We start from the raw sequence: 24,574 nt of genomic DNA, 5'->3' as shown, positions 1-24,574 counted from the left end.
CAGGCTGATATCTTCCTCTTCTTTCCTTGAGGCTCAGTCACATACCTGGGATGTCTGCTGTCTCCTGCAGAAGTTCAGGTGGATTCTGAACTTGGAGAAGTCCCATCTGTGCCCCACTCAGGAACTGCTATTTATTTGGGGAGAGTTCTTCAACACAAGGCTGGGAAAAGTTCTGCTGTCGGAGCCTTGCATTATTATATTCAAACAGTGGTCATTAAAAAAAAGTATGGATAAGATAAATATAGACTAAAATCAGTGCTATATTGAGAGTGTCCAGTCGGACAACCAACTTAATAAATCAAAAAAGTCAAAGAAAAAAATAGAAGCACATCAATAAAATGGGACACAGTCCTGCATCCTACATGAACATATGACCGAAACATTTCAGGCAAGACAAAAGAAGCTTGTGGAATTTATAGATAATTGTAGCAAGCTTAGAAAAAACTGTTAATGCACTTCTTTTATCACATTGGATTAATTTGCATACTGTTCACACTAGTCGACGACGATTAGATCCTTTTAAAGCCTTGCAGGCTGACCCTGGTGCAAGAACAAAGGAAGGTGTTGGTCTCCCCTTCTTCCACAGCTCAGCAGTGGTTGAGGGTTCAAGGGTTGATGCCCGCTACACTGACGATTGTTCCTTGGGCCTGGTTGCACCTGTAGTCTCTTGTGAATTATGTTCTGGGGCATTGGTGTCCGGGGTCTCAGGATTAGGAACAGTTGATTCCGGGGGTGTGGATATTTCTAGGGAATTGTCCTGGTGGCTGGAGGATCAGAACCTCTTGCAAGGCTCTCCCTTTGTGCCCCAGGAGCGGTTGGTGCTGACTACGAATGTCAGCGGTCTGGGTTGGGGGGCTGTGTTGGCACAGGAGTCTGTGGGATTTGGTTGGTCCAGGAAGCTGGGATGTCTTAAAATTGGAGGAAATTGAAAGCAGTTAAGCTGTACTTGGTGCATTTTCTTCCTTGTGTCCTGCAGTGATTTGTGCTGGTAGGGATGGACAACACGGTGGTAGTGTGTTATGTCAACCACCAGGGGAGTGCGAAGGTGTCTTCTCTCAACTTGTTAGTGCAGCAGATTTGAATTTGTTGTCTCTGAGGGCATTGTATCTGCCAGGTGTTAAATATTGATGGGAAGGATTGAGGCCCCTGTAGTGGGCCTGTTTGCTGCCCCCGGAAACGCCCTGAGGGTGAGGTTTTGCTCTCTGGTTCAGTCGGACATGGTTTGGAGGGTGGATTCTCTGCCTTTTGGTGGGAGGGAGAATTGATGTCTGCCTTTCCTCCAATTGCCTTGAATCTGAGGGTCATGATGAAGGTCAAGTTGAACCGTTCATCTGTAATTAATTAATTAATTGCAGGTTTTATATAGCGCTAGGATCGACTCCCGGAGGAGTATCTCCGCGCTTTGACCGCTGCGAAACCCTTCCTGGCTTCCCTGAGAGATGGTCCCTTAATGGGTATCTCCAGGGTGAGACCAGGCATCCCCGGCAGTCTGGTGGGGCCGTTAGTGCAGATGAGGCAAGCTTATGCCCAGAGTTGCCGAGTGTGATCGCTGATCAGAGTGGGCACCGAGGCGAGAGAATTATCGAGTCCGCTGACCCTGGTCCAGAAACCTGCCGCGTCGGGAATCGAACCCTGGTCCCGGGCCGTTCTCTGCTCTCGGGTCTGCCGCCTCTAACCAGTGAGCCACACTACTGGTGGCAGGAGCCGGAGACCCTGGTTCCCTCTTTTGTTGAGGTTGGCGGTGGGCCCTTGCTGGCCATTGCCGGTGGTTCCTTGTCTCCTGATGTTACCTCCTCTGTCCCGAGATTGTCTCGTCCAATTGCTTCTAGGCAGGCTGGCTGTTGAGGGGATGAACCTCGTGGCTATGAAGTGACTCATTTTATCCAGCTGTCTCGGCGGCCTTCGACTCTTAAATCCTATGCTTGGCATTGGGTTTCTTTTCAGGGTTGGTGTGTGGATTGGAACTTGTCTGATCTGTAGGTGGATCCTGTGCGTGCCTTGAATTTCCTGAAGGATGGCTTTGACTTGGGACTAGCTGTTTACTCATTGTGGGCTCAGTGGGCTACGGTGAAGGCCTTTCGGGGTCCGGCCTGTGAGCCAGTTGTTCCTTTGGTGTCCCGCTTGTTGAGGTGTTGTTTCCTCCAGAAACCGGTGGTTAAGTCCTTTGCATCAGGTTGGGATATTCTGTTGGTGCTGAGAGCTTTGCAGTCTGCTCCATTGGAACCTCTGGAGGAGGTGTCTTTGCGTTTTCTGACGATCAAGGTGGTTTTACTTGTCACTATTACCTCAGTCCAGAGGGTTGGGGAGTTGGGCTGGATCAGGTTTTTCTCCTGCCTGATTCTTCCTTTGTTTCCAAGGTTCCCTCCTCGTTTCACTGCTCAGAGGATCTGGTTCTGCCTGTGATGTGTCCTGCCCTTTTTTCGGAGGATGAGGTGCAGCTGCACTGTTTAGATTTTAAATGGGCTTGTGGGGTGTAAATGGTTCGTTCTAAGCCATTTCATTAGTTTGATTCTCTTTTTGTGGCCTTTGGTCTGGCAGGCAAAGGTCTGACACCTTACTCTCACTAAACTTTATTTCATTTTGCCATACATTGTCGCTGGGGATATCTGTGTTGTATACTTAATACCATCGCTCTTGCTAGTAAGCTCATCACATCTGCAGGATATACGTAGGGGGTTGTACCCAACTAATGTCACTGGGACCTGGGTGATCAATGTAGTGAGAAGAAGGAGTCCCAGCAATCAAGAAACGATTTACAAGGCAAAAAATAAATGAACCAATCACAAAAGAAATCTGTTCACATTGTTTTAATCACAATGTGAATGTTTGTTACAAATATATAACGTATATTGACACGTAAATATTGTTCATGTAGTGCCCCAAAAGTAGTAGAAAGACAGGGGAGGGGGGAGTGATCCTGTGAGGAAATAGTGGAGGGAGGAAGAAGGAAGTTTGTTGTGACAATTAAATCAGTCAATTAGCGTCATTCGTCCATACTACACAATGTGTGCAGGAATGGGGACCGCAAAGTTCAAATTATCATTTCAAAAGAACAGCATACTCCACAAAGTTCAATTAATGGAAAAGTCAGGGCGTGGAGTTGGTAATAAGAGTGGTTGTCGACGTTTCGACCCTCTATTGCGCAGGTAGACTTGCTATCCTTGCTGTGGGGTCTTCATCAGGACGAGGGTAGGGGACACACCTATTCAATGTAAAATATATAAATAAAAAATGGGAAATGAATCCCTAGCTAGTTCCAAGAGGGAAGCACATCAGTATTGGCATAAGGTCGTAGGGACTAGAATCATTCCTGTGACACAAAATAGGGGCGAGTGAATTCATGCGCCACACATTTAATATCCGTGTAATTACTAGACCCAATGGGTATTAGGTGCCCCTTAAATAAATAGAAAATGCACTGAATTGAATTTCTATGGAAGGAAAGAAGGAGTTAAGCCAGTCTGAAACTGCAGTAGCCGGACAACTAAATATCTAAGGACTCACGATATACCTAGCAATTATTCGGTATTGGTAAGTTGAACTCACCATGATGTAGCATAAAATTGGACCGTGGTGCCATGAGGCGGCGTGGCCCGATTGGATCGTCGTTTATAATGAAAAGCTGTTGATAGCCAAAAAGGGGGCGGGCCATTAGACAATTGCACATATACATTAAATTGAGGTAGAGTAAAATAAGAATGGGGCTTACCACGAATCAATATCGGGACGACCCCAAAGCAATTTAATGGCGTGATCTGATATCTCAGCGGTTGTAGCGAGGCTGAGGAGTGTAAATACAAAAGACCCCGGAATTAGCAGGCGGGAGGCTAGTGATAACACCACCTTTTAAAATTCACCAGCGAGTAGCACTCACCAAGAGGACACGATCCTGTAGCGGTCGTAGGGGGGTCTGGCTGATTCAAAAAGGTGCTGCGTGGATGATTCTAAAAAGAATTAAGGGACCAGAATCTCAGTACAGGGGAGATTAACTATGCAGTACCAACAAGATTGAGTTAGATCGGGAGGTTGAACTCACCGGGCAGCAACGATCGGTTGCCGATCGTGGGCGGTCCGGATCAGTCGGACAGAATGCTTCGTGGCGTAAACTGTAATTAAAAAGCAGGAGATAATGTTGTAGACTGCCCACAACGGGATGATTATCTCAACACGTATCCACAGGCTGACAAGGCGCTTACCGGGTTGGAAATTAGTCATATCCCGCAACGAGCATGGTTCGCAATGGCGATGCTTCGTTCCGGGTTTGGGAATATCTCCATGGTAACGGAGTCACGTGGTGCAGAGCACCCGTGTGGACATAGTGAAAAGACTCCGGTTAAATGGGATAAATTACCTCTAAATTCCCTAATAGTGCAGAGTGTTTTAAAATAATCGGTAATACACGCTAGTAATGGGATCAAGTGGCAATGGTATAATTTCACAATTTAAACATTCACGAAATTAAAACACATAATTGACAGAAAAAACACGTATAGCACTTTTGAGAAAGCAATTATAGTCACGTTGGATGGTGACAGTATCGTACATAGGGGTCAAAGCCACGAGTCACATAGACCCTACATGGTAATATCAAGCATATATTGTAATAACCATATTTAGGAATGGACGGTAAGTGTTCATGGCGTACCTCTCACAAGAGGGTAAGGCCTTGATGTTAATAACAAGCATATATAGTAGTAACCATACTCATGAGTGGGCGGTGGGTTTCATGGCGTACCTCTCACATGAGGGTAAAAGCCAACCGAAACCATGTGGCACTGATTGGTAGACAGTACGGCAATGAATGCAATTCAGTTGGACAGTGTCATAACAGGGCGTGGCGTACCTCTCACACGAGGGTAAAGGCCACAGATTTCGTCAATTCTCAGAGAAAAATGTCGGAAATATTTAGTAATAACCATACTGTAAGCAGAGTTTTACAGAGTCGCATGCTACTGAACACACGATAAGGTCACATGCGTTATATGTCTTATAGAGCTGCATGACATAACATTCAGGTAAGTGATAAGGTTGCCAGTTGCGAAAAAGAGCTATCTTGTTCATTGAGCCCATTTTCAATGGAGTCAAATCTTAACATTCACTTCAGCTCCCGAATATTCAAGATATTCGCGATATTCCCACCCCGGGGTCCTAGGGTGGCTTTTTCTAGAATTACCCATTTCAGACTCTCCGGTGTGTGACCGGCTGTGGAAAAATGTTCGACTAAGGGTGCACCTGGTGTTGAGCACCTGATCCTACTCATATGTTGGAGAATTCTGGCCTTCGCTTTCTGTTGTGTCTGACCAACGTATATCAGCGAGCATGGGCAAAGGATGGCATATATAATGTTTGATGAATTGCAGTTCGTATGTGTTTCCAGCGAAACTCTTTGATCGCGATATGTGAATTCCTTGGTTTGGATGACACTGTCGCATGCCTTACACTGACCACATCTGAAATGGCCCACCATGGCAGGTAAGTTCCAAAGTGTTGCGACCGTAGGGTCATCTCTGGTCTTCAACAGGGAGTGAACCACATGATCCTTCACACTGCGTGCTTTTTTGAAAGCATGTAGAGGCGGGTTTGGTTGTTGGATATCATCTGATATCAATTCCCAATGGCGATTAATGATACGTTTAATTTTGTTACTCTGTGTGCTGAAGGTAGTAACGCATACAATCCTTTCTTGTTGATCTCCCTTATCAGTTTTCGGGGTGAGCAACTCCTCTCGGGGGTAGAACCAAGCTCTTTTCCTTGCTCGCTTGAGTAGTGGTTTAGGATATCCCCTGCTTAAAAGTCGTTGTTTTAGTTCTTCAGATTCGGTAAAGTAGTGGTCCTTATTGGAACAATTCCTGCGGATCCGCAGGAATTGTCCAAATGGTAAATTGTCTCGTAAGGCTCTGGGGTGGTGACTGTTATAGTGTAATAGAGAATTCCTTTCGGTAGGCTTTCGATAGAGTGTTGTTAGCAAATGACCCGAACATTCATAGATGGTGAGATCAAGGAAGTTGATTTTTTGACTGTCTGATTCAATCGTGAATTTAAGGTGTCCTGATTGGTTATTCAGCCAACCAAAGCACAGCATCAGTCCATCCAAATCTCCGTTCCAGATTAGCAAGATGTCGTCTATGTACCGCATCCAGAGACCCAGCTGGTCTCTGAATGGGTTGACTGGACTAAAAATAGTATCCTGTTCAAAGGCTGCCATATAGAGAATGGCCACATCAGGAGCAAAGGGCGCCCCCATTGCTACTCCTGAGGTCTGAATATAGAATTTGTCTCTGAATATGAAGAAGTTTTTGGTCATCGCTATGCGTAATAGGGCAACAATGAACTCAGTTGGTACTTGAATTGGTGCCGGGCGTTGGTTCAGGCAGCGTGAAATGACCATTAATGCCTCATGTTGGGGAATCGATGTATAAAGAGATACCACATCACATGTGGCAAGGCGTTGTTTTGAGGGATCAAATGTAGAATTCTCAATAATGTTGATGGTGTGCATTGTATCCCGGAGATATGCAGGAGTGCCTTCCGCCAGTGGTTTCTAGCTCTGAACGACGATGAGATTAAGGTACTGGGCAAAGGATTATCTTATGTCCCTACGAACAATCCCGATGCATTCTTGACTCGCAGTGAACTTTTTCAATTTTTTCGGAAGATTAGGCTAAGATATTTCTTCCGTAACTCTGAACCTTTAACACCATCATCGGTTACTGGGCTGAGACCACCTTCTACATTTGTCCCATTCAACAGCACTATGTCACATAAGATTCTTGCCTATGAATCCATTGTCATTAGAGATGTGCTACAACTGTTGGAAACCAAACCATTCATTAAATACAACACCAGCAAGAAAGAAAAAATGGCCCTGCAATCGCTTGCCAACAATGAACAACTAATCATCAGATCCCTCAAAGACTATCGCCAATGAAATTCTGGAGCTAACTCAAGCAGGTCTCGAACAAGGTTTCTTATCGGAACTAGAATTTAGCTTCTTGAACAAAAAGTGTCCACGCCTGGCAACTATTTACACCTTGCCTAAGATTCATAAGTCCATGATAGCCCCCCCTGGCCGCCCCATTGTTTCGGGGTGTGGCTCTATGCTTGAGCCGCTTGGGAAATATATTGATTTCTTCCTGAAACCACTGGCGGAAGGCACTCCTGCATATCTCCGGGATACAATGCACACCATCAACATTATTGAGAATTCTACATTTGATCCCTCAAAACAACGCCTTGCCACATGTGATGTGGTATCTCTTTATACATCGATTCCCCAACATGAGGCATTAATGGTCATTTCACGCTGCCTGAACCAACGCCCGGCACCAATTCAAGTACCAACTGAGTTCATTGTTGCCCTATTACGCATAGCGATGACCAAAAACTTCTTCATATTCAGAGACAAATTCTATATTCAGACCTCAGGAGTAGCAATGGGGGCGCCCTTTTCTCCTGATGTGGCCATTCTCTATATGGCAGCCTTTGAACAGGATACTATTTTTAGTCCAGTCAACCCATTCAGAGACCAGCTGGGTCTCTGGATGCGGTACATAGACGACATCTTGCTAATCTGGAACAGAGATTTGGATGGACTGATGCTGTTCTTTGGTTGGCTGAATAACCAATCAGGACACCTTAAATTCACGATTGAATCAGACAGTCAAAAAATCAACTTCCTTGATCTCACCATCTATGAATGTTCGGGTCATTTGCTAACAACACTCTATCGAAAGCCTACCGAAAGGAATTCTCTATTACACTATAACAGTCACCACCCCAGAGCCTTACGAGACAATTTACCATTTGGACAATTCCTGCGGATCCGCAGGAATTGTTCCAATAAGGACCACTACTTTACCGAATCTGAAGAACTAAAACAACGACTTTTAAGCAGGGGATATCCTAAACCACTACTCAAGCGAGCAAGGAAAAGAGCTTGGTTCTACCCCCGAGAGGAGTTGCTCACCCCGAAAACTGATAAGGGAGATCAACAAGAAAGGATTGTATGCGTTACTACCTTCAGCACACAGAGTAACAAAATTAAACGTATCATTAATCGCCATTGGGAATTGATATCAGATGATATCCAACAACCAAACCCGCCTCTACATGCTTTCAAAAAAGCACGCAGTGTGAAGGATCATGTGGTTCGCTCCCTGTTGAAGACCAGAGATGACCCTACGGTCGCAACACTTTGGAACTTACCTGCCATAGTGGGCCATTTCAGATGTGGTCAGTGTAAGGCATGCGACAGTGTCATCCAAACCAAGGAATTCACGTATCGCGATCAAAGAGTTTCGCTGAAAACACATACGAACTGCAATTCATCAAACATTATATATGCCATCCTTTGCCCATGCTCGCTGATATACGTTGGTCAGACACAACAGAAAGCGAAGGCCAGAATTCTCCAACATATGAGTAGGATCAGGTGCTCAACACCAGGTGCACCCTTAGTCGAACATTTTTCCACAGCCGGTCACACACCGGAGAGTCTGAAATGGGTAATTCTAGAAAAAGCCACCCTAGGACCCCGGGGTGGGAATATCGCGAATATCTTGAATATTCGGGAGCTGAAGTGGATGTTAAGATTTGACTCCATTGAAAATTGGCTCAATGAACAAGATAGCTCTTTTTCGCAACTGGCAACCTTATCACTTACCTGAATGTTATGTCATGCAGCTCTATAAGACATATAACGCATGTGACCTTATCGTGTGTTCAGTAGCATGCGACTCTGTAAAACTCTGCTTACAGTATGGTTATTACTAAATATTTCCGACATTTTTCTCTGAGGATTGACGAAATCTGTGGCCTTTACCCTCGTGTGAGAGGTACGCCACGCCCTGTTATGACACTGTCCAACTGAATTGCATTCATTGCCGTACTGTCTACCCCTCAGTGCCACATGGTTTCGGTTGGCTTTTACCCTCGTGTGAGAGGTACGCCATGAAACCCACCGCCCACTCATGAGTATGGTTACTACTATATATGCTTGTTATTAACATCAAGGCCTTACCCTCTTGTGAGAGGTACGCCATGAACACTTACCGTCCATTCCTAAATATGGTTATTACAATATATGCTTGATATTACCATGTAGGGTCTATGTGACTCGTGGCTTTGACCCCTATGTACGATACTGTCACCATCCAACGTGACTATAATTGCTTTCTCAAAAGTGCTATACGTGTTTTTTCTGTCAATTATGTGTTTTAATTTCGTGAATGTTTAAATTGTGAAATTATACCATTGCCACTTGATCCCATTACTAGCGTGTATTACCGATTATTTTAAAACACTCTGCACTATTAGGGAATTTAGAGGTAATTTATCCCATTTAACCGGAGTCTTTTCACTATGTCCACACGGGTGCTCTGCACCACGTGACTCCGTTACCATGGAGATATTCCCAAACCCGGAACGAAGCATCGCCATTGCGAACCATGCTCGTTGCGGGATATGACTAATTTCCAACCCGGTAAGCGCCTTGTCAGCCTGTGGATACGTGTTGAGATAATCATCCCGTTGTGGGCAGTCTACAACATTATCTCCTGCTTTTTAATTACAGTTTACGCCACGAAGCATTCTGTCCGACTGATCCGGACCGCCCACGATCGGCAACCGATCGTTGCTGCCCGGTGAGTTCAACCTCCCGATCTAACTCAATCTTGTTGGTACTGCATAGTTAATCTCCCCTTTACTGAGATTCTGGTCCCTTAATTCTTTTTAGAATCATCCACGCAGCACCTTTTTGAATCAGCCAGACCCCCCCACGACCGCTACAGGATCGTGTCCTCTTGGTGAGTGCTACTCGCTGGTGAATTTTAAAAGGTGGTGTTATCACTAGCCTCCCGCCTGCTAATTCCGGGGTCTTTTGTATTTACACTCCTCAGCCTCGCTACAACCGCTGAGATATCAGATCACGCCATTAAATTGCTTTGGGGTCGTCCCGATATTGATTCGTGGTAAGCCCCATTCTTATTTTACTCTACCTCAATTTAATGTATATGTGCAATTGTCTAATGGCCCGCCCCCTTTTTGGCTATCAACAGCTTTTCATTATAAACGACGATCCAATCGGACCACGCCGCCTCATGGCACCACGGTCCAATTTTATGCTACATCATGGTGAGTTCAACTTACCAATACCGAATAATTGCTAGGTATATCGTGAGTCCTTAGATATTTAGTTGTCCGGCTACTGCAGTTTCAGACTGGCTTAACTCCTTCTTTCCTTCCATAGAAATTCAATTCAGTGCATTTTCTATTTATTTAAGGGGCACCTAATACCCATTGGGTCTAGTAATTACACGGATATTAAATGTGTGGCGCATGAATTCACTCGCCCCTATTTTGTGTCACAGGAATGATTCTAGTCCCTACGACCTTATGCCAATACTGATGTGCTTCCCTCTTGGAACTAGCTAGGGATTCATTTCCCATTTTTAATTTATATATTTTACATTGAATAGGTGTTTCCCCTACCCTCGTCCTGATGAAGACCCCACAGCAAGGATAGCAAGTCTACCTGCGCAATAGAGGGTCGAAACGTCGACAACCACTCTTATTACCAACTCCACGCCCTGACTTTTCCATTAATTGAACTTTGTGGAGTATGCTGTTCTTTTGAAATGATAATTTGAACTTTGCGGTCCCCATTCCTGCACACATTGTGTAGTATGGACGAATGACGCTAATTGACTGATTTAATTGTCACAACAAACTTCCTTCTTCCTCCCTCCACTATTTCCTCACAGGATCACTCCCCCCTCCCCTGTCTTTCTACTACTTTTGGGGCACTAAATGAACTATATTTACGTGTCAATATACGTTATATATTTGTAACAAACATTCACATTGTGATTAAAACAATGTGAACAGATTTCTTTTGTGATTGGTTCATTTATTTTTTGCCTTGTAAATCGTTTCTTGATTGCTGGGACTCCTTCTTCTCACTACATCACATCTGCAGAGCAAGAGGTTTGTGATTCATTTTGATGCTTAGCGATAATCTCAACAGATTGGCTGTGGTGTACTACTTCTAGTTCTCCTTACTTTTTTGGCTTCCCATTTTCTGGAGCTGGCAAAATTCGCCCTAGTGTTGCTTTATGTGAACAGACCACTGCTACAGAGAGATGTTATTACCCCTGGGTTGTTTTTTTGTGTAAACTTATTTACTAAGCCCCAAAATTAGCTTGAGTCCTTTAGCTCAGGTAGCCACCCTGAAAATGACAGCTAAGCACTTGATGTGGAGGATGGGTCATCTTAAGAGGAATCTCGCCTGGCAAAACTACAATGCCCTACTGATGGTGGTTGCAAGTAAGCTGAGGCCAATAATCTCATATCGATCACTGTTCTTTTTTCCAGTCTGGGAGGAGTTTGTCAGCAATCAATGGGTCCTATGGATTGTCAGGCTGGGATATCAGATCGAATTTGGAGGGGGTTAAGGATCTGATTTCCCAAAGGGGCTGTGCTGAGGGTGCCTGTGGATGGGGAGCCTCCGGGGAGGTGTTCCGGGATACCCCTGTTCCCAGATCTCTGCTTAAGTGTCGGACTCTTTCAAGATCAGGCGGTGGCGGGCAGACCCCTGCAGGAAATCACATTTCTGCGCCGGCCTCACCGGCCCAAGAATTTGTACGCCTCCTTTGTTACAAGAGTGCCCCTGCGGGTCTGGGATGCCACCAACATTGAGTACAGCCTCACCTCGTTCCCGTCGCCACTCACACCGTTGGTGCACAATCCAGACTTTACCCCGGGAATGGAAAGGGGAGCATTCACACACTGGAGGCAGGCGGGGTGTAAAGCCCTGTGTCACATGTATGGCCCAGAGGGGGTTGTCCCCTTCCCGCAGTTTCACCAGGAGTTTTCACTCCCTGAAACCGAGAGGCACCGCTACATGCAAGCTCGCCACTGGGCTCTTCAACGACAGGTGAGGGAGGCGGCCGATAGGCACTTCCTACCATACAAACATGGCTTCTGTCGCGCACGTCGGATTCGAAATTGATTACAGACCTCTATAGGTTACTACAACCGCCTTCTACACACCTCTATAACCCGGGGAGAGAACGCTGGGAACGGGAGTTGGGTAGGACATTGAGCCCTAAAGAGTGGGAGCACATATCCTACAGAGCGAGGCATTCGGCATACCACATGGGTCTCACCGACACGCTGACCAAGGTTTCCACCTATTGGTACTACACACCGGAGCGGGTTCACGAATTTGACCGTAGCAAGGAGGACACATGTTGGCGAGGGTGCGGGCACCGGGGTACACTTACACACATTCTATGGGATTGTCCACTCCTGGCAACCTATTGGAGGGAAGTGCTGGATGAAATTGATTCCCATTTTGGCATTGAACTACCACGCTTTCCCGCATACACCCTGCTGGGGCTCCCGAATGGACTGATGTACCCACTCAGCTCTCGTAGTGGTAGGCAGATAGCCATCGCACTAGGTTCAGCGGTCCTAAACATCCTGATACATTGGCGCACTACCACAACACCCTCTATCACGGGTTGGCTCCAAAGATTGTGGCACGTGTTGGGCATGGAGAAATTGTCGCTCACAGTAGCGGGGGATGTAGCGCAATTTAATGAGCTTTGGCAACCATTTAATTCCTTACTGCTCACAGAATTTAAAGAACTTACCTGTCCCAAATACCTCCACCTACTGCGGCTCACGATCCCAGCAGCGCCAGCCCCGTGAGTTGATGAGAGCTTCACTTCCCCTGTAAGAGGTGGCTTTTGGTGTATACTTTGGATAGGATCTGTGCACTGGGCGAAGGGTGGGGGGGGGGGTCGGGACCGGGGAGTTGGGAAGTTGGAGTTTTGGTGGGGTGTTTCCAACGGAAATGCCATTTCATACTGCGACAATGCATATCATTTACTGCTGTGATGGACTAGCACACACGAACTGCACCTGATAGTTTGCGCCGGGGATGAGGCTTAGCCCACCCTAACAAGACGCTTCATGATGATGTATGTTTGTCCTTGTATGTTGTGCTGAATAAAATACTTTAAACCTAAAATCCAAGATCAGGTAAATCTTCCTCTCTTGTGCAAAGTATTTGTGTCCACCCAGAGATGTGGCCAAGGACGTGATCAGTCCCCTGCTCTGTGTCCACTCTGAACAGGTTTTGGGGGCAGCTTCCATCCCTCTGGTTTTGGTGCCAGCCTGTATGTATGTATGTATAGGCATTTATATAGCGCACTACTTACCCGTAGGGTCCCAAGGCGCTTCGACCGCTGCGAAACCCTTCCTGGCTTCCCTGAGAGATGGTCCCTTAATGGGTATCTCCAGGGTGAGACCAGGCATCCCCGGCGGTCTGGTGGGGCCGTTAGTGAAGATGAGGCAAGCTAATGCCCAGAGTTGCCGAGTGTGATCGCTGATCAGAGTGGGCACCGAGGCGAGAGAATTATTGAGTCCGCTGACCCTGGTCCAGAAACCTGCCACGCCGGGAATCGAACCCTGGTCCCGGGCCGTCCTCTGCTCTCGGGTCTGCCGCCTCTAACCAGTGAGCCACACTACTTCACTTGGCTGGTGTGGGCCTGGGATTAAAGGCTTGCCTTCTCCCTAGTGTCATTTTACATTTACTTGTAAAAGGGCAGGCCTCACCTTGCTTCTTTACAAGTTAATGAAGAACACGCTAACTGTCTTTACTTCAAAGAGATAAAACACGTCCCCATACTCAGTCTGTTGGCCTTGCTCTGGTGTCGTAGTTTCCACTTTTCCAGGAGGAACTGCGTGTTTGGTGGGCAACATAAACGTTGGAATCGGTGCCAGACTGATTCTATGCACCCCCTCAGGTTATGTTGTACTAGATAGTGTCCAGCTAGCTTACAGTGCACCCATAGCCTCCCTAACCTAGATGGATAGTGAATGGTTTGGGCATCCTCAGAACATGACAAACTCGATCCCTCCCAGGAATCATGGTAACAGATCTAGCACCTTTTTTGCTCAGTGACTCGTACACTCTCTGAGAGATAAACACAAAGGGGCATTTTAAATATTTATTGAACCATCTGAATTTTTGTATATAATGTATACTCTGCAATGATCAATAGACAGAAGCATAGTTTAGAAGTATAGGGACAGTGAGGAGAATGAGCAATTCCAGCATTGTGCTAAAACAGTGCATATATGCTGGCAGATAAGTACTGAGAATAGTGTACTCCTAATATGTGTTCCTTAACCTAGTTGCCTATGGTGTGTGTTCTGCCAAGAATCCCCATTAGGATAATCTAACTCCCTTTTACTTGGAGGCAAAGTATGTAGGTCCCATCTTGGTCACAGGTTAGACATCCCTCCTTGCAGAGGGCTCACCCCGATCCAACTAAGCTAAAACCCCAACACAGCGATTACTTCACAAGTGACAGCCAAGTGTTCCTCTCAAGAACGGAAGTACATGTCTATTTATAACAATGGCATCCATGCTTCCATGTTGATGCCTCAGCTGAGCTGACATTGTTTATTGTCTCTGTGATAGCAAGGTCGCCTCATGAACAAAATAACAAATAACAACATTGCACAATATGTGTCAGGCATTGTACAAAATGTTCAAGATGTCTTGATAGTGTTCTTTACAAGCGGTTTTTAAGCAAAGTAGTTTCAGAGAAACTAACCCTGTACTGTCATGCAAGCAAATGTGTGTCAAAGTCATTGTGTAAAAGAGAAGAAAACTCTTACGGAGCATAACTGAGCCATGTGACACTGGGAGGAGTTTTCACTCCGCATTAAGGTAAGCACTAGTAGGTCAGCTGTCAGTAGGATAGTGGTAATTGGCCTACTGTAGGCACAGGTAGGTAAAAGGTAATTTTCTAAAAGTTACGTTTCCTACATATTTATTAAAATCCCAACTTTACCACTAGATTGGATTTTTAATAAATATTAAAAATAAGCTCTGAATAACTTTTGGAGCTGCTTCCTGTCAAACTTTACATATTGAAGTCTATAGTCTGCACTTTGACATGTTCTAGGATTCAGCTCCAGTTATGCCAATAAAAATTGCTATTATGGCCTAGTCACTTGAGGAATATGCCAGTTCTGATTTTGCACATATTCCTCTTTTAAAAATCAGACACTCTACATTTTTAGGCGACTAGAGGTACTTAAATGAGACTTAATAATATTTAAAAGCAGGGTTTCTGGTTGGTCAAAAAGTTTTTTTGACAGGGTTAACAGCATGTGTTTTGACTACTGCAGTTAAGCTATGCATTTTAGGCCCTACGCCATGTTTTAATGGTTAATCCTGTGGATGTCATAATAGGGCCTGAAGTCCACAGGTGGCAGTTAACTTCTAGGCCATGGGTGCATTTTGAATATCACGTACTAGGAACTTATAGACAAGTTAAAATGTCAATCAAGGATAAGCCTTCTTAACCATGTTTACAGTGGTACACAAATACCTTTCTCCTGGATAGCAGGGCCAAATTACAAAAATATCTCAGTCCAGCAAAATTAAGTTCAAGTAAATCCTTTCACCAGTGCAAATTCAAGTAAAGGTATAACAAGCAATTTGAACACAAGAGACTTCCATATACAAACAGCCATAAGTTTCTACTTAATGTTGTTCCGTGACACCTCATGCTCACCACCTATACTCAAAGGAAGCCAGAAAAATGCAAGAACAATAACTTAGTGAAAGTAATTTTGATAGATCAAAACTAATGGTTTTTAAAAGTCAGTAAATGGAATATAGCATTGATATTTAAGAAAAACTGCTTGAAATAATGTGCTTACTAACTTTGTCCTGTGAAAGTTGTTTATTCTCAGACACCAATCAGGCTAGCCTACATTAATGCATGTGTGGTGAAAATCACTGAACAAAGAAGGGACTGTGGGCTTTAAGAAGGTCCAGCATAAAGGTCCAAGAACAGTAATATTAACAAAAAGAATATGCTGTTTCTCTAGAGTGAGAGGCAGAACACAGAGGCAAGGTCAAAGTTGGGAATCCATTACATTGGATTGTAATGCCCTCACACACCCTGTCGGGTGTCATGCTTCATCATCGGCCTGCTCCTCATCAGGTTGGTGGTGAAATATCCTCAGGCTCCCTATAGTAGGGGCACTTTAACAGAGGTCTTTTATCCAACAGCTATCAGGTGAAGTGCGGGTGGGGGGCCTCGTATGTGTAGATGTAGGTGAATGATAGGAATGAATATAAAACAGGGCTGGGAGTACCTACGAAAACAATTTTATTCAAGGGGTCTCCTACCCTAAATAAAAACTATAGGGAGCGAAAGCTGGAGTAATGTTTCAGGTTTGTGGCGGTCTTATTGGTAGTGGGTCAACATGTTTCTTGCCAATAATGAAAATTCTACAGGCGATTCGTCAGGACCAAAACGGATGACTATCTACACTAAAAACGAAATAGGTGTTGTGGCTACACACTCACAATAACCCTCAAACTCACTAGTCGAATACCTGATAGAACAGGAACTACCTGTGAAGAGAGAATATGTCACATGGGTCAATATAGTATGAATGTAGGTTTAAAATTCTCATCAAATTCTCTGTGTAAAAGCTGTCTCTAAAAAAAAACGTGGTGAGCATCAAGCAGAAATTCACTTAAAAACCATTATATACCATGGTGCCACACAGTGAAAACAACCATTTATTTAATTCCACCTAATGTGACACATAAAGGGGTGACAGAAATGAGCGAAAAGGAGGGCCTTACCCAGAACAATTGACTAGTCAGGCCTCACAGTACCCGGTAGGTTGATCACACGAGGAGCTCCTCATGTACTGAAAACACAGGTAGAAAGGGAGGGAAGGGAGACAATAGGCTTAACACCTCCAATGCACAAATATGCACATGCACATGTTAGGATTGACCAATTATGCCCTGTTAACCAGTCTGGAATGTGAATCGTCAGCAGATTATCTGATTAGTACACACCCTTACAAGCACTGTGGTCCATTTGTTTAAAGACAGGTGGGTATGTCCTAGCACAATGGAGAGATCAATCTTAACTGTATATTAATTAGTACAACACAGTTTGATGTGACTCAGTGTACTAGGCTTGAGTTTGGCTGGATAATTCATGAAGTGCCTGGGAATGTCAAGTCAAGTCAAGTCAAGTCAATAAATTTATATAGCGCGCTACATACCCAGAGGGTCTCAAGGCGCTTGAAGAAGGGTGGGGAATTACTTGTCAAATATCCACGTTTTAAGTTGCTTTCTGGATGCTAGGTGGTTCTGAGTAAGGCGAAGGTGAGTGGGAAGTGAGTTCCAGGTTTTAGCTGCCAGGTAGGAGAAGGACCTACCTCCTATGGTGGTTTTGTTGATGCGAGGTACAGTGGCAAGGGCTTGGTTGGAGGATCGTAGCTGGCGGGAGGGGGTGTAGAAGGACAGACGTGTGTTGAGGCATTCGGGTCCGATTTCGTAGAGTGCTTTGTGTGCGTGGGTTAGGAGCCGGAAAGTAATCCTCTTATTGACGGGGAGCCAGTGGAGGTTTTTCAGGTGACCAGAGATGTGTTCTTTACGCGGGATGTCTAATATGAGCCTGGCTGAAGCGTTCTGGATGCGTTGGAGTTTTTTCTGGAGTTTAGCGGAGGTACCGGCGTAGAGGGTGTTTCCGTAGTCCAGTCGGCTCGTGACCAGAGCGTGGGTGACTGTTTTTCTAGTTTCGGTGGGGATCCAGCAAAATGTTTTTTTGAGCATGCGAAGAATGTTGAAGCAAGATGAAGAAACGGCGTTGACTTGTCTGTTCATCAAGAGTGAGGAATCCAGGATGACGCCCAGGTTCCGTACGTGGTCCGTCGGGATGGGTGCTTTTCCGAGGGCCTCTGGCCACCAAGAGTCATCCCAGGCGGAGGGGGAGGTGCCTAGGATGAAGACTTCTGTTTTGTCTGAGTTCAGTTTCAGACGGCTGTGCTTCATCCATTCGGCTACTTCTTTCATTCCTTCATGCAGGTTGGTTTTGGCAGTGTTAGGGTCTCTGGTGAGTGATAGGATCAGTTGAGTGTCATCGGCGTAGGAGATGATGTTGAGGTTGTGTTGGCGTGCGATGACCGCGATGGGGCTCATGTACACGTTGAAGAGGGTGGGGCTGAGTGAAGATCCTTGTGGTACGCCGCAGATGACTTCAGTGGCCTCTGACTTGAAAGGTGGAAGGCGGACTCTCTGGGTTCTTCCGGTGAGGAACGAGGTGATCCATTCCAGTGCTTTACCTTGGATTCCGAAATTTCTGAGGCGTTGTAAAAGGGTGCTATGACAGACCGTGTCGAAGGCTGCGGAGAGGTCGAGGAGGATGAGGGCGACTGTGTCTCCATTGTCCAGTAGAGTTCGAATGTCGTCTGTTGCTGCGATAAGGGCGGTTTCAGTGCTGTGCTTGGCTCGGAAGCCGGATTGTGAGGAGTCGAGGGATTTGTTGGTCTCGAGGAATGCAGCAAGCTGGTTGTTGACCGCTTTTTCAATGACTTTGGCCGGGAATGGAAGGAGTGAGATAGGGCGGTAGTTTTTGAGTTTGGTGGAGTCAGCTGTGGGTTTCTTCAGGAGTTCGGCATGTTTCCAGCTTTCCGGGAAGGTTGCGGAGTTGAGGGAGCAGTTGATGACGTCTCGGAGGTGCGGTGCTATAATGGAGTCTGCTTTGTTAAAGATGTGGTGAGGGCATGGGTCTGTGGGGGATCCTGAGTAGATAGAGTTCATCAGACGGATGGTGTCCTCAGTGGAGATTGGCTTCCAGTCATTGAGGATGTTCAGGGGGTGTGGGGGTCCTGCAGGGGGTTGGGTGGGTTGGTCTTTGGGTCGGTTGTCGAAGCTGTTGTGGATGTCTGCAATTTTGTTGTGGAAGAATGAGGCTAGGGAGTCGCAGAGGGCTTGAGAGGGGGTGATGTCGTTGGAGTTGGCTGAGGGGTTGGTGAATTCCTTGACGATGTTGAATAATTCCTTGCTGTTGTGGGCGTTGTTATCTAGTCGGTCCTTGAAAGCGGCTTTCTTGGCATTCCGGATCAGTTGGTGGTGTATGCGGGTGGCGTTTTTGAAGGCGTCCTTGGTGCTGGTGGTTGGGTCTTTTTTCCAGGCCTTCTCAAGGGAGCGGCAGAGTTTCTTGGATTTCTTAAGATCATCGTTGAACCAGGAGGCCTTCTTGCTGCCTATTTGGATTTGTCGTTTTTTCGGTGGTGCTAGGATGTCGGCGCTGTTAGATAACCAATGGGTGAGGTTGGTGGCTGCTAGGTCTGGGTTTGAGGAATGGGCTGGGGGGTTTTGAAGAAGCGATGAGGAGATCTGGTCGATGGTGATTTTGTTCCAGTTTCTTTGCAGAGTGGGTTGGGGGTGGTTGTTGGATGTGGGCTTGTTGTAGGTAAAGTGAACGCAGCTGTGGTCAGTCCAAAGGAGAGCTGTAGTGTGGCTGAAGGAGACATGTTTGCTGGAGGTGAAGATAGGGTCGAGTGTGTGACCTGCGATGTGGGTGGGGGTAGTGACAAGTTGTTTAAGTCCGAGGTTGTCAAGGTTGTCCAAAAGGGTGGTGGTGTTGCGGTCGTTGTTCTTTTCAAGGTGAAAGTTGAGGTCTCCCAAAAGTATGTAATCCTCGGAGGGGAGCGCGTGTGGAGTGATGAAGTCCGTGATGTCCTCGCTAAATTGTGCGCGGGGTCCTGGTGGCCTGTAAAGGAGGGTGCCTCTGAGTGTGGTCTTGGGGTTGGTGTGGATCTGGAAGTGAAGGTGTTCAGTGTTGGCGAGATTGACGTCTGAGCTGGTTGAGATGCGGATGGATTTCTTATGGACGATAGCGATGCCTTCTCCTGTGTGGCCAGTACGGTCCTTGCGAATTATCTTATAGCCTTCCGGGATGGCAATGGTGATGTCTGGGGCTGATGTGGCGTTCATCCATGTTTCTGTAAGGAAGGCGACGTCCGGAGAGATGGTGTCTAGTAGATTCCAGAGGTCGATGGCGTGCCTGTGGACCGAGCGGGTGTTGAGCAGGATGCATTGTAGGTGGTTGGGGTCGGATATCTGGTGTGTGTTCATAGATGAGGAGTTGTTCTTGGTGCCGTCGAACTTGCAGGAGTTGCAGGAAAAGGGTCCATGGGTGTGTCCAGGGGCGGCTTGGACGCAGTTGGGGGAGCGGCCGGGGTTAAGGGCTAGGAGGGTGGTGGCATCATAAGTAATGCGGGAGGGGTGGGCATTACGAGGACCAGGGGCTCTGGCGCTGGACGCGGTCCAGGCGCGGACGGGCGTAGACGGGCTTACCTTTGGCGCACCTTCGGCGCGGCCGTAGCGCGTGGACGCTGCACGTGGGGGCATTGGCCATAAATGGAGAGAGGAGGGGGCGGAACGTGGGAGGGGCAGCAGCTGGGAGACGGTAGCGTGAGGAGGGGCGAGCCAGGGAACAACAAGTCTACAAAATGGAGGGTCAAAGGCAATGCGAGGCAGGGGCAGCAAATGTATGAAGGCCCCGGGAACGTAATCAAAGTCCCAGCAAAATAGAGAAAGCCTGTTCAAATGTCGCGCTGCAATATACAGCAGAGCGAGCGGCGTGAAATGCCAGTTAAAGGTGCGGTAATGCTTTTTTAACTATCGCGCTACAATGCTCACAAATACAATGTAATAGTCAGCAGTGCTCCGCAAAGATGCAGTTAAATTCAGTCATGCACAGATCACGATACCAGAGGTGTTCAGCAGCAGCTCTGCACAACGTGGGATCGAGAGCGTGGGGGAGTGACCGTGCTGGAGCAGGTCCGGGCGGTCACAGTGGGTCTGAGGAGGTAGGGAGCCCTCTATCCGTGGGTGGGAGGGGCAGAAGCTGGGAGGCGGTAGCGTGAGGAGGGGCGAGCCAGGGAACAACAAGTCCACAAAATGGAGGGTCAAAGGCAATGCGAGGCAGGGGCAACAAATGTATGAAGGCCCCGGGAACGTAATCAAAGTCCCAGCAAAATAGAGAAAGCCTGTTTAAATGTCGCGCTGCAATATACAGCAGAGCGAGCGGTGTGAAATGCCAGTTAAAGGTGCGGTAATGCTTTTTTAACTATCGCGCTACAATGCTCACAAATACAATGTAATAGTCAGCAGTGCTCCGCAAAGATGCAGTTAAATTCAGTCATGCACAGATCACGATACCAGAGGTGTTCAGCAGCAGCTCTGCACAACGTGGAATCGAGAGCGTGGGGGAGTGACCGTGCTGGAGCTGGAAAAACCCTGTTTGTCTTAGCTGAACATTAGTGAACGCACCTATCATGAATCAATACTACCTGTAGTGTGCGAATACAGTGTAGTTAAATGAGGTGCTTAGTGCAGTGAATGTAAAAATAGGCAGAGTCAGTTAGGAAGCGTCTTTGCATAGCATAGGCGCCTTTGATCTTAGGGCCAGATGTATCAAAGGGTTTTGCCCATTCTGTGTCTATGGGGAAATGTGTTGATACATATGGCCCTAATCTCTAATTAGCGCTTCCATAAATGTGGCAAAGGCAGGATTATTCAAAATGCCTAGCGTTATTTGGTGCAACACTGTCATGGAGCCTTCAGCAGCCATCATTCAATCGTAGCATCGTTGTGATTAAAACAAGAAAAACCAGGCTCGTAGATTTGGAGGGGCCTCTATCAGTCGCAATTCAATTGTTAACAATGGTGGCCAGCAGGATAAATATCAAACTTAGCAGAGAGGGTGTGGGGGCGCATTAGACAATGTTTTGCCTCCCTATTCTTTGTCTCCGATTAGGTAAGCGTCAGGGGTCATGGCGAAGATCGTTATCTAGCAAAGGACCTGGCGCCGAACACGAACTGTATATAATTCGCTGTGACGTGCAAATAGAATTTAAGTCAGTTCTCACACGTGTGCTAATCACACGATGGCTGAAGACCTACCCACTCTTACCGGATCCGGGTGGTAAAGGTCTCTCGTGTATTTAAGGTTTCTCTTCATTTCCGGAAGGCAAGAAGTGGGTCTGGCCAGTGACACATGTGTATACCACCCACCTCCATGGCAGCCATCTTAGGGGGGTTAATGATTCAGGAAACAGAACTGACTATTGCAGACATCTTGGAGTGTTGTCATTTTGTAGGTTAGATAAATAAAATCCTAAATAAGAATATACTTTGAAAACACTTTGAAAACAGGGTTTAAAATCGAATTAAGAATGCTCAGATTCAGAATCAGAGGTAGATTCAGAATCAGAGGTATTTATTCACAATTTTGGTCAACCGATACGAGACATGAATTTGTGAGTTGTCAAATAATATGCCTATATATATGTTGAGCATAACACAATAATCAGAGATGAGTAATTGTCATAACATTAGGTAAAGGGTACTAGGCACCTAGATATCAGTCACAAGCCACTGAAAGGTATTGTATGTTACAGAACCAAGGGTATGGGTCAACACCCCATCATAAGCACAAAGAGGTTATATCATATCATACCCTGAGTGTATTCCATGTCATACCCTGAGTGTGTTCCACGGTATGTCATCATTTAAACCCTGAGTGTGTAAAGATAACCTATGTATCCATCTCTGCTCTTTCAAAAACAGGGCGTGTTTATTGATTTTCGCAAATGTTTCTAGTACCACCCATTTAAGTGTGTCAGCTGAATGATTTTGCTCAAGAAAATGGGAACACATTTTCGTATTTGCTTTTTGACATCGAATATTGCTGCAATGTTCGGCCACATGTGTTTGATAGTGCGGGTCGTCATCCCTATATATTGTAGATTACAGGGACAGGTCAGCAAATATATACAATTTGTTGAATTGCAATTAGTATGGGACCGTAGTTCCCATGTAAAGCCATTAGAAAAGGTGATTGATTCCTGTCTTTAAACAAACGAACCACAGTGCTTGTAAGGGTGTGTACTAATCAGATAATCTGCTGACAGATTCACATTCCAGACTGGTTAACAGGGCATAATTGATCAATCCTAGACATAACGCAACCTACATATTATTCCTCCACAGGCTTTGACCAGTCAAGGTCCTGATGAGAACCGTAAACCCATAGTGGTTCGAAACTCATTGATCATAAATCCTTGGGTACTTCTTCATTAAAACCTGTTTGAGCAGTGGGAAAACATTTCAAATGAACATCCCCACTCTTCTCAAATAACATTGAAACCCCCAAGCTTTTCCCGAAAGGGTCATGACATTGAGTACAACTGTGATAGGCACTTTTGGTTTTGAATCATTTGACTGATTCTGAATATTTTATTTAAGCCTATGTTGATAGTTATTTGTATATGGAATCACTACTTAGATTGATCTTTATGGGTTTGATGCACAATTACACAGTCATTCGTTATATTTATGTTTTGTATGTATGGTATCATGATTGAACTGTCTTGCCCTGTGGGGTATATTTGTTCAATGAAAAAGTTGAGAAGTGTTCTGTTCATGACAAATTGAAAGTTCATAATATGCTTTAGGAAAATATTATTGAGTAAACCGTGAAATACATGCACGGGCCAAGAACATAGATTTACTTCACCTGGTTTGTACAAAGAGGAAGTTTGAATTATCACAACACTTTTTTCTGTTTTGTGAAATTTTCTAGAAGTCCAATTTGGCTGTATGCAAAAGGGCCACCCCTTGGTTTGTCACTTTTAGAAAATTGGCATTTTATTGTCCCAAACATTTGGTCCCTGCAACCTGCTCTTGGGTCACATGACTAGTTGGCCTTTTTGTATTCCTCCCAGACAGCATCACAATATAGGGTCTGGATGTAGGCAGGATGAGTCATGTGTGGCAGGATGGGAGAAGGAGATGTCACCTACCACACTTGCACTTTTTGTCAAAGAGTTTTATGTAGCGCGAACAAGACCAGAGACATCGGTTATCAGAGCCCTTTACATGAGCACCAGTTTTGTTACAGATGGACACATTCATTTTTGGTAGGCACAGGAAGATTAAGTGATTTTCCCAGAATCACAGGATGTTGAGCGTCGTTGCGGGGACTCAAACCTGGTTCCCCAGCTTAGAGGTCGACAGCTCTAACCGCAAGGATACATGGCCCAGTTCATACACAAAGGACTTTACACTAGCCTATTGTGTCCCCAAGCAGACTGGGACCAGGGCAGGGAGGCACGAAATTCCAGGCAGCAATATAGGGGGAAACTCCAGAAGCCTCTCCCACTTCAAAGTGGGTGTCAAGCATAAAAAAGGGCACCTTCAGACCCACTCTTTACTACACTAGTGGACCTGTGAATACTACAGAAGAAGGATGCCCAACTGTCCTGCTATTTGAGGCCTGCCCTGCTTACTGAGAAGGAAGGAAGAAATTAAATTAAATTAAATTAATACTTATAAAGGGTGCTAATGCCCAGAGGCATCTTGTTGCTAAAGTTTCCATGGATGAATAGTAACTCCTGCCAAGATTTTAATTTGAAAACAGACAGGTTTTCAACAAATTCCTGAAAAAGGTTAGTCAGACTTGTAATATAAAAGGGAAGACTTCGAGCAAGAAGGTGTCCCTTCCTACACAAAAACAGCCGGATTGCAAAGCAAGCACACTTGTGTCATGGTGCTAGGTTGTCTGTATTGGTGCAAGGGTGCCTAAAGAGCAACAGCACAAAGGAAAGGACATGATGCATTGTATTGCCGTAAATATGACGCATCCTGCACTTTCATTATAGAGAA

This window comes from Lissotriton vulgaris, chromosome 3_1 (genome assembly GCF_964263255.1).
Source record: "Lissotriton vulgaris chromosome 3_1, aLisVul1.2, whole genome shotgun sequence".
Lineage (NCBI taxonomy): Eukaryota > Metazoa > Chordata > Amphibia > Caudata > Salamandridae > Lissotriton > Lissotriton vulgaris.
Note: the sequence above shows the minus strand (reverse complement) of the source record.